The sequence below is a fragment of the Heterocephalus glaber genome, unplaced genomic scaffold (assembly GCF_053883595.1).
Source record: "Heterocephalus glaber isolate CG9 unplaced genomic scaffold, H.glaber_assembly_v1.0 deba00001813, whole genome shotgun sequence".
In the NCBI taxonomy this organism is placed as follows: Eukaryota; Metazoa; Chordata; class Mammalia; order Rodentia; family Bathyergidae; genus Heterocephalus; species Heterocephalus glaber.
Genome location: NW_028258484.1, coordinates 2,460,638 through 2,475,702, shown reverse-complemented (window position 1 = coordinate 2,475,702; position 15,065 = coordinate 2,460,638). Strand labels below are relative to the sequence as shown.

Below are 15,065 nucleotides of genomic sequence, written 5' to 3'. Positions count from 1 at the left end.
TGCTCCCCTGAGCCTCTAGTATGACTTTTGACAAGCATATGTGTTCATTTTTATTGGCTCTGTATTAAGGTGAATATGTAAACCTGCTGTCTTCATTGATCAAAATGGCCAACTATTAACAGTTTCATATGTTTCAGTCTAATGCCTGAGAGCAAAGGTGCTGGTTGGTGGTGAATGCCCAGGCCCTAGCTTAGTTCTCCAGCATTCTCTCTCATCCACGCACAGGAGCTTTAGTTGCTTCACACCCTCACTGACATACCTTGTTTTCTGTCTTCTTTATTATAGCCTATCTGAGGATTATGCATTATGTCAGCCTTTTTTAAACCACTTTGGGAAAAAATTTTTATTTACACATTGAATATACAGTCAAGTCCTGTGTAATCGAGGGTTCCATATCCAGGGACTTACAACTTTCAACCTCAGACTGAAAATATTTAGAAAAAATTGCATCTTTACCGAACATGCATAGATTTCTTCTTGTCATTATTCCCTAAACAATACAACACGAGTATTTATATAGCTTTTACATTGTATTAAGTCATATAAGTAATATCTAATTTTAAGTCTAGAAATGATTCAGTGTTTACAGGAGAATATGTGTAGGTTATATGAAAATACTATGCCAATTTTTGTTTTTGTTTTGGTACCAGGAATTGAATTCAGGACCTTGTGCTTGCCAGGCAGGCACAGCACCACTGAGCTAAATCCCCAGCCCTACTATGCCAATTTGTATAAGAGATTTAAGTATTCATGGATTTGGGTATTCAGGGATGTCCTGGAACTAATCCCTGAAGAGACTAAGGGACCACAATCCTTTTAAAAACTGAACAGCTCCCCAGTGAGTCTGATGACTCGCCCTGGGAGAAAAAGTGCTGCTCTTGTCATGAGTTAAGGCTGAAGGAATATAGAGGTCAGTGTGATGATGCACACCTATAATCCCAGCACTCTGAGAAGCTAAGGCAGGAGAATCACAAGTTCAAGCTCAACCTGGGCAAATTAGCAAGCGAGCAGGATCTCAAAATTTAAAAAATAAAAAAAGGCTGAGAATGTAGCTCAGTGTGAAGGCCCTGGATCCAGTCCCCAGTACTGGAAAAAAGGAGAAGGAGGAAGAGGAGGAGGAAAAAGAGGAGAAAGAAGAGAAGGACGAAGAAGAGGAGGGGGAGGAAGAATGGGAGACTAAAGGCTGGGAGTGTGGCTCAGTGCTACAGCACTTGTGTAACATACGAGAGGCCCAGAGTTTGATCCCCAAGTAATCCTAACAACAACAAAAAAAGGTTGGAGGGCCGGGGATTTGCAGTGGTTTCGCCGCCTGCTGCGCAAGCGCAAGGACTCAAGTTCGAATCCCGGTACCAAAAAAAAAAAAAAAGGTTGGAGTGGGGACAGAGGGTGACAGATATTTGCCTCTGCTTCCACCTGTGTGTAGGTATAGCAGGCTATAGTATAAATCTGGCTGAGTGGATAGAGGCTCTGCTAACTACTGCATGGATGCCAACACAGTACAGATTCTTCCAGTCCAGAAACTATCCAGTTTTCAGGACAATTTTTGGTGCTTTATAGAGCCCAGCTGCCAAAGAAGTTGGATAGGATGGGTCTTGGCCCTGTCCTTGTGAAGCAGGCTTTCAAAAAAATTTTTTTTTTTTGGTACCAGGGATCAAACTCAGGTTCTTCCACTTGTGAGGCAGGTGGCAGAACCACTGAGCTAAATCCCTGGCCCTAAAATTTTTTATTTTTATTTTTATTAGTACTTGTTTACAATACATAATGATTACATTCATTGTGGGGTACATGTACATAATATGTCTCAATTCTTTTTTTCCCCTTCTGCTAATCCTCCCTTTAAAAATTTTTTTTGCCAGCATCAGGTTCTTTTTATTTATTTTATAAGTCCTTATCAGGTTAATTATCAGAAATACAGATTAACAGCCAGACTAAAGGGTAAAAAAACATAAAAAGCACATAAAACAATTATACGAAATCAAGGTATAGATATATTGTCCGTTCTGAGTTACAATAACATCCCCCCCCTCTATTGTCTGTCTTTTATTTTGTACTTTATTTTTATATTGGGCTTCCTATATATGAAATCGTGTTATTTAAGCCTGTATGTCTTGTTTACTTCACTTAACGTTACAGTCTTAAAGTGCATCCATTTTCCTACAGATGACTCGTTTATCCTTCTTAATGGCAGAATAGTACTCCATTTTATATAAATACCACATTTTCTTTACCCATTTGTCTGTGGATATACATATGCTTCCAAGATTTAGCTACTATGAATTAAGCTGTTATAAATATGGATATGTATATATCACTGTAATATGATGTCTTTAACTCTTTCAGGAAGATACCTAGAAGGGGAATAGCTGGATCAAATGGAATTTCTAGTTTTAATTTTTTTTCCTTAAATTCTTTTATTGGTACATTTTAGGTATACAATACATTTACATTTATCATTGGGTACTTGTACTGTACGTGATGTATCTTGGTTCTTATTTTTTCCCCATTCCCTGTCCTCCCTTCACCCCCTCCACTCTTCCCTATTTACAAAGACTTTATTTCCATTTTTTCCTTTTCTCATAATTTTTCCTTTCCCTTCTTTCCTTTCCCCTTCTCCTCCCACTTCCCCTACCCCTTTGGACCTTTTCTTTGTATTTCAAATGTGTGTCCTATTTATTTCACTTAAGAGTATGGCCTCAATATGCATCCATTTAGCTATAAATGTCTCTAGTTTGTCATTCTTTATGGCAGAGTAGTACTCCATTTTATTAAAAAAACACATCTTCTTTATCCAGTTTCCAGTTGATGGGCACTTGGGCTGTTTCCAGGCTTTAGCTATTACAAACTGTGCCGCTATAAACATGGGTGCACGTATATCATTGTGGTATGATTCTTTTAATTCTTTTGGGAAGATACCTAGCAGAGGAATAGCTGGGTCAAATGGGACCTCTAGTCCTGATTCTTTGAGATATCTCCATAGTGATTTCCACAGTGGTTGCACCAGTCTGCACTCCCACCAACAATGGAGAAGGGTTCCTTTCTCCCCACACCCCCGCCAGCCTTTGTTATTTGTTGATTTCTTGATAGCAGCCATTCTTTCTGGGGTGAGGTGGAATCTCCGTGTTGTTTTCATCTGCATCTCAAATGACCAGTGATGTTGAACATTTTTTCATATGTTTATTTGCTGCTTTTACTTCTTTGTGTGAAAAATGTCTGTTCATTTCAGATGTCCATTTTTCAATTGGGTCTTTGAATTTGGGGGGTCTGATTTTTTTCAGTTTTTTATATATTCTAGATAGTAGTTCTTTTCTGAGGTACAGCTGTTACAATTTTTTTCCGATATTGTAGGTTGTCTCTTAGCTCAGTTGGTGGTTTGTTATGCAGTGCAGAAGCTTTTTAATAAGATGAGATCCCAGTTGTTGATTCTTTGTGCTAGTTCCCGTGCTACTGAGGTTTTGTTCATAAAGTCTTTTCCTACACCGATGTCTTCAAGAGTTCTACCTCACCTCTATTCCAGCCGATTTAGCGTTTCTATTTTAATATTTAGAGCTTTAATCCATTTTGATTTTAGTTTAGTGCATGGTGAGAGATATAGGTCTAGTTTTAATCTTTGGCAAGTTGAAACCCAATTTTTCCAGCACCATTTATTAATGAGGCTATCTTTCCTCCAGTGAGGGTGTTTGGCTCCTTTATCGAAGATGAGATGGCTGAGTGTGTCTGGAGTTGTTTCGGAGGGCTGGGGATTTAGCTCAGTGGTTTCTCCACCTGCTGCGCAAGCGCAAGGACCTGAGTTCAATCCCCGGTACCAAAAAAAAAGAAATGATGGAGTTGTTTGGGCATCTTCTAATCTGTTCCACTGGTCCTCAGGTCTGTTTCTTTGCCAGTATCATGCTGTTTTATCACAGTAGCTTTGTAGTATAGTTTCAAGTTGGGGATTGTGATACCCCCTACCATGTCTCTGTTGCCTGGAATTGCTTTTGCTATTCTAGGTTTCTTCTAGTTCCAAATGAATTTTTGGATTGTTTTCTCTAGTTCTGTGAAATATATTGTTGGAATTTCAATCGGCATTGCATTAAATCTATATAACAGTTTTGGAAGTATGGCCATTTTCACTATATTGGTTCTTCCTACCCAGGAACAAGGGATATCTTTCCATTTTCTTATATCTTCTTCAGTCTCTTTTTTCAGAGTGCTGTAGTTTTCAGTGTAGAGGTCTTTTGCTTCCTTTGTTAGATTGATTCCTAGATATTTCATTTTTGGGGATGCTATTGTAAAAGGAATTGTTTCCCTAATTTCTCTCTCAGTGAGTCTGTTATTTGTGTACAAGAAGGCTATTGTTTTTTGATTGTTGACCTTGTATCCAGCTACTCTATTGAATCTGTCAATCAAGTCTAGAAGTCTTTTGGTGGAGTTTTTTGGGTCTTCTGTGTAAAGTGCCATCAGTGAATAATAACAGTTTAACTTCTTCCTTTCCTATCTTTATTCCTTTTATTTCTTTCTCTTTTCTAATTGCTGTGGCTAATGTTTCCAGAACTATATTGAACAGGAGTGTTGATAGTGGGCATCCTTGTCTTGTTCCTGATTTTAGCATGAAAGTTTTCAGTTTTTAACCATTTAGTATGATGTTGGCTGTTGATTTTTCATAGATAGCCTTAATCAGGTTGAGATAAAGACATTCTATTCCAATTTTCTGTAGGGTTTTTATCATGAATGAGTGTTGGATTTTGTTGAATGCTTTTTCTCCATCTATTGAGATGATCATATGGTTTTTGTCCTTGGCTCTGTTAATATAGTGTATTACATTTATTGATTTATGTATGTTGAACCACCCTTGCATCCCTGGGATAAATCTGACTTGGTCAGGTTGTATGATCTTCTCGATGATTCTTTGTATTCTGTTTGCCAATATCTTGTTGAGGATTTTTGCATCTATATTCATTAGGAAGATTGACCTGGAGTTCTCTTTTTGGGTTGGGTCTTTCCCTGGTTTTTGAATTAAAGTAACACTTGCTTCTAGGTATGAATTTGGAAATATTGCTTCCCTTTCAGTTTCCTTGATGAGTTTAAAGAGTAATGGCAATAGTTCTTCTCTAAATGTCTTGTAGAATTCAACAGTGAAGTCATCAGGACCTGAGCTTTTCTTTGTTAGTAAATTTTTAATTACGTTTTCAATTTCACTTATTGTAATTGGGGTGTTTAGAATTTTTATATCTTCTTCATTTAACTTTGGCAATTTGTATGTATCTAGGAATCTGTCCATTTCTTCTGTGTTTTTCATTTTATTAGAGTACAGGTCCTCAAAGTAGGTATTGATGATCCTCTGGATTTCTGCCAGATCTGTTGTGACTTGACCTTTTTTGTTTTTAATTGCATGGATTTGAGCCTTTTCTTTCATTTTTTTGATAAGGTTGGCTAAAGGTTTATTGATTTTATTCATTCTTTCAAAAAAGCAACTCTTTGATTCATTGATTTTTTTTGTTTTTGTTTTTTGGTACCGGGGATCGAACTCAGGACCTTGTGCTTGCGAGGCAGGCTCTGGAACCACTGAGCTAAATCCCTGGCCCTCATTGATTTTTTTTTGTATTGTCCTCATAGTCTCCATTGCATTGATTTCTGCTCTTTATAATTCCTCTCTTTTATGAGCTTTGGGTTTGTCATGCTCTTCTTTTTCTAGGAGCTTGAGGTTCAGCATTAGGTTGTTTATTTGAGCTCTCTCTGTTTTCCTAATGTGGGCATTCACTGCTATGAAATTCCCGCATAGAACTGCTTTCATTGTGTTCCATAGATTCCTGTATGTTGTACTGGCATTATCATTTACTTGTAGAAACTGTCTAATTTCTTCTTTAATTTCCTCTGTGACCCATTGGTTGTTCAGGAGAGTGTTATTCAATTTCCATGTGTTTGTGGGGATTTTGTGGTTTCTTATGCTATTGATCTCCAATTTTATTGCACTATGGCCTGATAATATACAGGGTACTTCAATTCTTTTACATTTAAACATGTCCTAGCCTATGGTCTATTTTGGAGAATGACTTGTGTGCAGCCGAAAAGAATGTATATTCTGATTTTGTGGGATGAAACACTCTGTAAACATCTATTAAATCCATTTGTTCTATAGCTTGGTTCATTTCATTGTTGATTTTTTGTCTAGATGATCTATCTATTTGTGATAATGGGATATTGAGGTCCCCCACTACAATTGTATTAGTGCTTATGTGCTTTTTCATGTCCATTAATATTTGTTTTGTATAGTTGGGGCATTCGTATTTGGTGCATATATATTTAAGATTGTCATCTCTTCCTCTTGGATTATTCCCTTCAAAAGGATGTAATCACCATCTTTGTCTCTCTTAATTAATTTTGGTTTGAAATCTACTTTGTCTGCAAATAAGATTGCTACCCCTGCTTTTTTCCAGGTTCCTGTCACATGGAGAACTTTTTTTCTTTTTGAGTTAGATGTGTTTCTTGTATACAGCATAGTTTTGGATTTAGCTTCTTAATCCATTCTACCAGTCTATTTCTTTTGATTGGTGAATTGAGGTCATTAACATTGATGGTTATAATTGACAGATATTGACTCATCCTTGTCATGGTGTTTTACTGTTGTTGGTTCTTTTTATTTTTTATTTTTCCCACTTTCCCTTTAGTTTCTTGCCTTGCCTGGTGGCCTCACTCTGTTGGGCCTCATGGAGTTGTGACCTTCATTGTCTTTTTCTAGGATATTGTTTAGAATTGTTTGGAGTGCTGGTTTAGTGTTCATGAAATTTCTCAGGTGTTCTCTGTCATGGAAGTATCTAATTTCCCCATCGATTTTGAAAGATAATTTTGCAGGATACAACAGTCTAGGTTGGAAGTTATTTTCTTTTAGGGCTTGAAATACTTCACTCCAGGCTCTCCTTGGCTTGAGAGTTTGTGTTGAGAAATCTGCCTTGATTCTAATGGGCTTTCCTTTGTAGGTAGATGATTTGTTTTTTTTCTCTAACTGCTTGTAGGATTTTATTCTTCTGTTGGCTATCTGGGATCTTGACTATTATATGTCTAAGTGTAGATTTTTTTTTATCGTGGCTAGTTGGAGTTCTATATGCCTCACTTATCTGTATGTCCAATTCTCTACCTCTGTCTGGGAAGTTTTCTACTATTACTTCTGTGAACAGTTTTTTTATGCCATTTGTACTTTCTTCTGCTTTTTCGTGGACTCCTGTCAGTCTTATATTATTCTTCTTTGCATTGTCTAGCAGCTGCTGGATTGATTGCTCGTGGTCCCTTACTATTTTTAAGAAATCTCTGTTTTTATGATCACTAACCTCAATCCTGTCTTCTATATCTGATATTCTATCTTCACATTCACTCAATCTGCTGTGAATACTTTCAGTGGAGTTTTTAATCTCCTGGATATCTGTTTGAATCTGTTTCATGGATTCCATTTCTTTCCTATGTTGGGCGATCATGGTTTCCATTTCTTTCTTATGCTGGTCATTCATGGCTTCCCACATGGTTCTGAGCTCATCTATTTTTTTATCTGTTTCTGTTCTAGAGCCTCTAATCATGTCTTTCACTCTGCTCACCATCTCTGTAGTTATCTGGGAAATTATTTCTGTTTTGAATTTTTCTAGAGCCTCATTCATCTGTTTTGTTACTTCCTGTGCTATCAGTTCAGGGTGTCCAAGTGGTTGATTATCAGACTTTTCCAACTTGTTTTCCCCAGAATTTGCCTTTGGTGGGGTGCAAGTCTGAGTTTGTGCCTTGGTTAAATGTCTTCTCATTTTTGTTTTTGGTAGTGTCCTTGGTTCAATTCCTGGGTTGATACTTTGAAATTGCTTATTGTAAGTACCTTTGTTGCTTGTATTTAGAACCCTTGATGGAATGATTGCTTCTCAGAGGTGTCTTCCAGATATAGCTGGTCTTTAGGTTTTGAGTTTCTAATGACTCTGAGGCTATCCCATTTTCATTATACCGGGAAGGACAACTGATTAAGTCAATCACAACACCTTAGCCCAAGTGATACAGCAACACCATAGCATCAAGCACAGCTTAGAAAATGACAACTTGTGGTAGTTATTAATCTACCACCTTTAACTGTGTGAATTAAATCAAAATCGAGGACCAGCCCAACATATGTTTATAGTGAATAAAATCTTCAATATAGCAACTTTTCCCATTGGGATGGGGAGTTAGAAGGAGTTGGGGAGGGAGGAATAGATAGGTAGGAGGATAGGGGAAGGTTAGCAATGAGGCCAGAGGACACAGGAAGATCAAGCAAACTCTAAGAAACTGTTGAAGACAAGAGGAAAAGACAGAATGAAAGAACAAAGATGAGAACAGAACAACCTAAGAGCAATAGGGAGGCTAGAAACTGTATTTACTTTCCTTTAAAACTAAGGACAATCAAGAGAAGGAAAAAGAGAAGAAAAGAAAAATAAAGAAGAAATCCGAATTAGGGCCAGGACAGGAGCGAAACGGGAGATGAAGAACAGTGTGGGACAGTGAGAAAACAATAGAGTGAGAGAGAGAAAGAAAAGAGAAAAGAAAAAAAAAGGAGAAAAAAGAAAAATTTGAAAAGAGTAGAAAAAAATTAAAAAGAGCAAAAAAATAAGTTTTTTGTTTGTTTGTTTTTTCGGTACCAGGGATTGAACTTGGGTCCTTGTGCTTGCAGGGCAGGCAGCTGAACCACTGAGCTAAATCCCTGGCCTGAAAAAAATAATTTTGAAAATAACAAATAAAAAATAAAAATCAAGGGCCTCCAGAATGTGTCTCTGCTGACACAATAGAAAATGTGGGCAGCAGTGTGCAGATATAAGTCAATGAGTCTCAGCAAGCCAGTAGCAGAACTGTGAGATTCAGGCAGATTTCTGGCTAGAAGTTCCAAGTTGAGCGCCCTGTCCGCCTGCAGGGTTGAACTCTGCAAGGTTCTACTGCAGGTTCCAGCTCTCCTTCCCTTGAAGATAGTCCAGGTCCCGATGGGAGGTGACGATCCCTCCAACTTACCAAGTACAGTGGTCCAGTGTGCCTTTATTGAAGAGATTCTCTTCACTTTTCCAGTGGGCTTCAATTTTCATCAAGGAGCCTGAGAGAGGCCCTCTTTCTATTGTTCACTTATACTCTATCTTCTGGAGCTCAGGACAATGGCCTTTATGACCCCTTGTGCCTCTGTAGCATGGAACCAGGTACCGGCACAGCCAGGTGGCCAGAGGCGGGGGTGGGGAGATGTGCTGCAGGCGCCCCCGCAGCTAAGCTGGTCGCTGGGGGGTGGGGGTGGGGCAGACCGCTCCACGCTGCCAAGGTCCTCACTGTCCACTTAACTGGTCCACGCTGAAGATTTTTTAATGTGCAGAGTATAAGAACAGACCTAGGGCCGGGGATTTAGCTCAGTGGTTCCTCTGCCTGACTCGCAAGCGCAAGGACCTGAGTTCGATCCCCGGTACCAAAAAAAAAAGAACAGAGCTAGATGGGATTACAGTTGCCCTGGACAGTATGGGGTGGCCCCAGTCTAGTTTTAATTTTTTGAGGAATCTCCATACAGATTTCCATAGTGATTGTACTAGTTAACACTGCCACCAACAATGAAGAAGCCCCCCAACCTAACCACCTAGCAGCCTCTCTAGCATTTCTTATTCCTTGATTTCTTGATGATAGCCATTCTTTCTGGAATAATTTTCATTTCTCAGGTGGCCAGCAATGTTGAACACTTTTTCATGTTTTTATCAGCCATTTGTACTTCTTCATCTGAGTAGTATCTATTCGCTTCAAATGCCTATTTTTTGATTGAGTTTTTTAATGTGGGGGGATCCAATTTTTTTAGTTCTTTATATATTCTAGTTATTAGTCCTTTGAAGAATAGCTTACAAAATTTTTTCACCATTCTGTAGGTTGTCTCTGTGGGTGGTTTCCTTTGCTGTGCAGAAGCTTTTTAATTTGTTGTGATCCCATTTGTTGATTTGTGGTATTATTTCTTGTACTATATAACTGGGGTTCTATTCTGAAAGTCTTTACCTACACCTATGTCTTCAAGAGTTTTACCTATTTTGTCTTCTAGCAGATTGTTTCTATTTTTATATTTAGGTCTTTGACCCATTTTGATTTTACTTTAGTTTATGGTGAGAGATAGAAGTCTAGATTCATTAATCTTCAGCATATGGTGAGCCAGTTTTCCCAGCACCATTTGTTAGAGACTGTCTTTCCTCCAGTGAAAGTTTAATCCTTAGCATTAGCTTTTTCAAAGATAAAGTAGCTGAATGTTCCTGGAGTTGTTTCTGCATCTTCTGTTCTGTTGCACTGATCCACAGATCTTGTTTGTTGGGTTTTTTTTGCAAATACCATGCTGTTTTAATCACTGTCGCTTTGTAATATAATTTGAAGTCTGGGAATGTGATGCCCCCTGCCTTCCTCTTGTTGCCCAGAATTGCTTTTGCTATTCTAGGTCTCTTCTAGTTCCATATGAATTTCAGGATTGCTTTTTCTAGTTCTGTGAGAAATGCTATGGGTATTTTTATTGGGATTATGTCAAATCTGTATAACAATTTTGGAAGTATGGCCATTTGGCTATATTGGTTTTGCTTATCCAGGAATAGGAGCTGTCTTTCCGTTTTCTGATGTCGTTTTTGATCTCCTTTTTCAGAGTACTATAGTTTTCATTGTAGAGGTCTTCCATTTCCTTGGTTAGGTTAATACCTAAGTCCTAAGTATTTCATTTCTCTTGATACTATTATAAAAGTTGGTGTTTCCCTAATTTTTCTTTTGGTGAATTTATTCTTGGTATACAGGAATGCTATTGGTTTCTGAGTGTTGACTTTGTGTCCTGCTGTGGTACTGAATTTAATTATTAACTCTAGGAGTCTTTTGGTGGAGTTTTTGGGGGCCTTCTTTGTAGAGGATTACATCATCTGCAAATAATAATTTAACTTCTTCCTTTCCTAGCTGTATCCCTTTTATTTCTTTCTCTTGTCTAAATGATGTCAGCAGTTTAACAGGGCAAACTAAATCTTGCAGATGATAGAGGGCCTGGGCACAGCCAAGAACTTGAGCCAGCTTTTGAATGTTGGGGGTGGGTGTAGCCCTCAACTTTCCTTTCTAGATAAGTAGATAAATCAAACACTTGAAAAGTTGTTACAGTGATGGGGCTACACAGACACTCCACCACCACTCATGAAGTCCAACTGGGGCCCCTGGCAGAGGTGGTTTCATGGATCTGGTTCCTAGCATCAGGCCTGAGCCCCACACCTACCCTTTCAGGTGACCAAGGGTGAAGGGAGGGCTGTAGCCAAGTTCAGGGGCTGGAAGCAGGACCAGCTCCAAAGTGGCTTTTCATTTTTCTGTTTGTAATTTTTGTGGTGCTGGGTATAGAACCCAGGGCCTTGAACATACTAGGGAAGTACTATACCATTAATCAGCACCCCTTTCCTCAAAGCATCTTTTCTACTGTTTCCTGTGCATGTAGGGAAATGAGTGATGGATCTTGTCCTCATGGGTCTGCTTGCCCCAAGCCCATCATCCCTGGTTCCCTTCCTGGAGTACTGGTCCCAGTGTTTGTCAGTGTACAATTGGCCATGTTCTAGCATTTCCAATGGCATACTTTTGACCAGCAGCCCTCTAAGCCAACTGTAAACAGAATCCAGCTGGTCCCTCCCCCTCCTCCCTCCACCCTCCATCTCTCCTCTCCTTGAGGCTTTGTACTTCTCACTGCCCCTTAGCCATCCCATCCTCCCCAACTTCCCCAAGAGACAACCCATCAGGCCTATGTAATCGCATAGCCTTGCCTCCTCAGAACACCAGAAAACCATCCTACCTGTTCTCTGAGCCAGAGCCCAGTGTGCAGAACCTGCATGGCAGCATGGTTCTGGGACTGTTCTGATTCAAGTGTGAGAGATGGGTGGAAAGACAAGCTGAGAGAAGACAGGTTTAGTTAACAGCTCACCTGTTTTAATTCCCACCCCAAGCATTACAGCCTTCTCTGCCCACTGCATTTCACCTTCACCCTTAAGTTTTCCCTTTCCTGGTCTTATGATACCCTTCTCTCCATGCTCACTAGGCAAGCACTCCACCCTTGACTGTATCCCCAGCCCTTGTGTAAGTACTACTTGTAGAGAAGACAAGAAGGCTGCTCCCCCTCTAATGCCATCCTTCAGCTTTTCCCTGAGCTTGTTTTGAGGAACAGAAATTGGGTCATGCTAGAATACCCTTGGCCTGGTCATGCTTCCCCACCCCCTCCCCGCACCCAGCAAAGAGTCTAAGAATAGTCTCCTTCCACTGAAGGCTCTTCTTTCCACTGAAGAAAGTGAGCCATTTGGGGTAGGATGGGAATAGGGGCAAGAAGGCCAAGAGGGCTAGGAGTTGTATTCTTCAGAGGTGTCAGAGACCTGGAGGCTGCCTCAAAAGTCCAGCAGGAAGCATGACCACAGGATTCCCATCAGTGAAGGGCCCTGGCCACCTTCTGAGTGAACAGGCAATGCCCTGGGGACCTTTTCACTGAGAACAGGAAGTCCAGGCTTGGGTACATAAGCAGGAGAAGACAGAGCCCCCTTTTGTTCACAGACATCTCAGAACCCATAGTTTAAATCAGCAGTTGTCTGTTGGTCTGCAAATTGATGACTCAAGACCTTGTCAAAACCCTGAGGGATGCAGCAGTGAATCTGGTGTGATCACAGTGTTGTCTGAAATCTGGTGTGCAATCTGAAGGAATGAAGGAAATAGCACAAACTGGTCTCCCTTTCTCTCTCTTTTGTTCCTCTGGTTAGGCCTGCCTCTGGGTCTTTCAGCCTCCCAATGCTGTGGTTACAGGCAGAAAAAGAGGATATCTTATAAAGAGGCTTTCGGTGAGGTGGCTACTCAGTCAAAAACTGGCCAGCTCTTGTGACAGGGAACCCTGAGAGAATGTGCTACCACTGGGATGATTCTTGGCTTTCTGATAAGGCCACCATCAAGAGGCAGCTGGCTCCCACCCTCTCTGCCACTCTGGGGCTTCAGGTTAGGGACATAGGGCAGACCACACCCCCTGAGGCTTGACATGGCTCCCCAGGGAGGGTGCTCCATTGGCTTAGCCTTCCAGAAGGACCCCTGCTTTATCACTGTCAACTTCAGTCTGTTGACAGCCTGAGTGACCATCTTTCTTCTGTTTTCTGAAGTAAGAAAATGAAGATGTTTATAACCATAAGAATTGAGTTCAATTTAACCTGACCAATGTTGACTGGCTGCCTTCTCTGTGCAAGGACAAAAGACTCTGTGTGCCTTCAAAAGGTGGCTGACCTGGTAAGGAGAGGGAGGAACACAGTTATCTAGGCACTTTCAAAAAGATGCTGGGGACACATGGCATCTCTGGATTTCTCCCATCTCTGCATTTTCTCATGTGACTGTTCCTTTAAAGCCCTTCTGCCCCCATTTGTTTCTCTGTTGGCATTAGAATCTTGTTCAGTGGAGATTGCTGTCATGAACATATGCTCTGTTAGCAGCCATCTCACCCAGGCTGCACAGGGGGTCCAGACAAGGTCTGGGATTGTGGCAGGTGGGGACAGAGTGCACTAGCCAAGACTGCTTAGCTGCAAATAACAGGTGCCAACTCTGCCTGCCTAGGCAAAGAGGAGAGTTGTCCTGACAAGGTAGGGCCTCCCAGAATCCCTTATTACCCAGGCCAGGGCTGTGATTAGAACTAGAAATGGACAGAAGGGACCAAAAAAATGCCCTCCAAATCCTCTCTTTGCATGCCTGTACCTCTCAGTACACTATCTGCTCCTTTTCCAGAACACTATCTTTGTCCCCTGGCCCTGAGCTGGCATATGGCTGTCTCAGGGCTCACATTTATAGATCATAGTTTCCTTACCCAAAAAAAGGACCCAACTCTCTTTGAGACGTTGGGCTGAGCTCCTGGCAGGAGGCCTAACCTGGGATATGTGGTTCCCTTCTAGTTCCCTGATGTAGCTGCACCATGGAAGAGGGGGCCCCAAGAAATGTCCACTGACTGGAAAGGACAGCTGGTTCTTTAACTTTTCTTCTTACAACCTCCAATTTGGCTTGACTAGGAGCAAGAGGGATTGAAAGGAATCCCTGGAGATGCTTGTACTCCTGTGGCACAGCAGCATGGAGCAGTTCCAGGTAGACTTGCCTCCCCCAATAGACTGTGAATATGAGCTTTAGACTTGAAAGTTTATTTTTTAAGTATTTGGTTGATTAGTTGCTTTGTGTGATGCTGAGGATGGAATCCAGGACCTGTGCATGCTGGGCAAGTGCTCCACCACTGAGCTGCACCCTAGCCTGTAGATTCTCAAGTTTAGAAGCTAAACAAAACATTGGAACATTTTGAAGGTGGAGTCACAGTACTCAGCTGGATTTTGAATCGGGCAGGAGGCAGTGGAGCAGCTTGCTTGGAATAGGCTCTATGGAGCTGAGGGTGAGTAGGGCAGGCTGAGGCAGCAAGATTCTCCAGCTAGTCCTTCTGAACAAGCTCTGCAGTCACCTTCTGCCCTCCTCAGAGTCCAGAAGGAAGTGTTGGCCAAGACAGGCTGTTCTGATGCCATGGTGACCTTAAGTCCCTGAGTATGCAAATTGAGTAAATGTATCAAGGAAAGTCAGGCTAAGCTGAAATTATCCCACTTGCCAGTGATAACCTGTGCCGGGCATACTCAGCTTCAGTATTATACTCTTTGTAGTAAGTGCCATGCATCTGTTATAATTAAGAAGGCTTGAACCAGGGATTTAGCACAGTGGCACTGTGCCTGCCTCATAAGCACAAAGTCCAGAGTTTGATCCCTGGTACCACCTCCCCACCCCCCCACCCCCCGCCAAAAAAAATTGAGGAGGCTTTTTGGAAACTGACCTTTTAACTTTGAAAGGGTCTGTTGGTTAGAGTTTTTGTGGCTACCTCACGGTTGATTAGAATATTGCTGGAGGCAGAAAGCTGACGGACTTAGCAATGGCACCAGGGGCACAAGAGGTGTTGCCCCCTCCCCTGGGTATGTATGTATGGTGAAGGGGACAACACTGGAGGGGACCCTGTTTCTGAGGAGCCCTTTGGATAACTTCTGGTTTTGAATCTTTCCTTCTTATAATTGGTTTTTTTGTTTTTATTTTTGCTGTGCTGG

The 15,065-nt window shown here is 41.0% G+C and overlaps 1 protein-coding gene across 7 annotated transcripts in view; it reads left to right on the top strand.

Annotated features, from left to right (window-relative positions):
* Tom1l2 (target of myb1 like 2 membrane trafficking protein) overlaps positions 1–15,065 on the top strand; it is a 127,926-nt gene that overhangs the window by 77,072 nt on the left and 35,789 nt on the right. The gene's annotated exons all lie outside the window — the stretch shown is intronic.